General features: G+C 27.6%; 1 pseudogene; it reads left to right on the top strand.

Annotated features, from left to right (window-relative positions):
* Positions 1-2,232, top strand: part of LOC106760772 — a 32,508-nt pseudogene that overhangs the window by 5,561 nt on the left and 24,715 nt on the right.

The following is a 2,232-nucleotide window of genomic DNA, read 5'->3' as shown; positions in this document are numbered from 1 at the left end:
GATTTAAACCAAATGAAGCCATGAGTTTGTATTGTGACAATACTTCGGCTATTGCAATTGCTCATAATCCTGTTCAACATGATAGAACAAAGCATGTGGANATTGATAGACATTTCATCAAAGAGAAGATTGAAGCTGAAATAATTTCCTTTCCTTTTGTAAGATCAGAGTTACAATTGGCTGATGTTCTCACTAAAGGAGTGTTGTTTGATGAGTCTCTATTCAAGTTGGGAATGTGTGATATCCATGCACCAACTTGAGTGGGGGTGTTAAGATATGTCAAATATTCTATTAAAGGATATTAGGTAATAAAATATTATGTTAGTTATATTTTAGATATTATTATTATTTGTGCAGATTTGTGCATATGTTTTTCCTTTAATAGATGAAGGATTATAGGATCCTTGTATGTATATATATATGGTACTTTATTCCTTGAAATAATACATCAGAATTATTCTTTAAACTTTAATAAATCATAATCATGTTTAATTGTTTGTAGTGGTTAATTGATCATTCAAAATTTTTGTCAAACGAAGTTTACATTGCTGGTGATTCATATTCTGGCATTCCCGTTCCAGCAATTGTTCTAGAAATTGCACAAGGTAAAATGTTTCTAAATTATTTAAAAAAATTAGAACCTAATCATTAGACCGTTCTGAAATGTAATTTATATCATTAAATAATTACGTATTAGCAAATTTCATTACTTTCAGCTAATGAAGAAGGGTTTCAACCAAGGATAAATATTCAGGTTAGGATTTTCAATTATTGTTTCATGCTATATGTTTTTAAATTAGAGTTGTAATGTATGTGCGTGGAAAATTATCATTAGTTACTTATTATTATTATTGATTTTAAATTATTTATAATTTAAAATTAAAAATCAATTTAAGCACTAATTTTTTAATAGTTAAAATTTTGGTAAGGTTAAAATTAAATATACACTTTAAATCAGAAAACAATTATAACTTTTTATTTATAATAAAATAATATTTAAGTTAGTCCATGATTAATTATTTTTTTTATATCTGATTTTGTTTTAATGTTATGAAAAAAATTAAAAAGTTTATTTCAACTATGATGAAACTATAAAAAGTTAAACAAAAATGGTGATTCAAAGTAGTATAAACAAAAAAATATCTTCATAATCAACAATAACAAGATAAAAAAATATTAAAAAGAATGATTTTAGAAAGAAAACACTCTCATTCTAAAAAGTTAGTCGTAAACAATATTTTGAAATTCATAAATTTAATTAAAAATAAATTTATTATCGTTCATTTCAATATTCTTTCACAAAAATATTCTTTTTTTTAAATATTTTCAAATAAACTCATATTTCAATTTAAGTATATGTCGTAATTCAACATTAATTTTAGTATATATAACATTGTTCTGAAAATACTAATAGACAAAAATCTTAAAATATTGAAATACATCCACAACATAAAATATCTTTATAAAAATTACCATTACACTAGTGCAGCGAGGGGCTTTTACTGCGGTTATTTTTCACTATAGGTCGCGGTTTACGAACCGTGGCATATTCAGCCGTGGTAGTAAGTCAAAGACTTTAGGCCGCGGTTACAACCGCGGTATATAAGTTTAGTAATATGCCGCGGTTGTCCAAAGAACCGCTGCCTAAATCATTTTTTTAAAAAAAAAAAAAATTGTCCACTATATGCCGCGGTTCAACCGCGGCAAAAATTGTCCACTATAGGCCACGGTTAGTGCAAGAACCGCGGCCATATGTCTCTTTTTTAAAAAAAAAAATTAAAACGAAACACTATATGCCGCAGTTCAGGTCACAACCGCGACATATTCCCCTGCAGATTTTAAAAATTGCAGGTCTGTTTTTGTGATATCCACTACCACAAAAACAGACCTGCATATAAAAACATGTACACAAATTCAATTTCAACATAACAAACATATGTTCAAATGTATTTCAACATCAAATAAAGTACAGAGTCTAAGAAAATACAATCTAATCAAATGCAATGTTTAAATCTAAGAGTTATTGTATAATCTAATTATAGACTTCGCAGCAGTGTTCCTAATGAATAGTAGTGGTTTCTCAGGAACTGGTGTAGTAGTCTTGAATCTCTGCAAAAGACAATTCATATTAATTAGTGTATATGAATTCAACATTTGGGAAAAATCAAAATTTGTTAAAGTTAAATATTACCGTTTCCCAGCGACTTGTGATGTGAGAACGAACAATATGGG

The sequence above is a fragment of the Vigna radiata genome, chromosome 5 (genome assembly GCF_000741045.1).
Source record: "Vigna radiata var. radiata cultivar VC1973A chromosome 5, Vradiata_ver6, whole genome shotgun sequence".
NCBI classification, from domain to species: domain Eukaryota; kingdom Viridiplantae; phylum Streptophyta; class Magnoliopsida; order Fabales; family Fabaceae; genus Vigna; species Vigna radiata.
The sequence above is the reverse complement of the archived record's forward strand: the minus strand, read 5'-3'. Positions and strand labels throughout refer to the sequence as shown.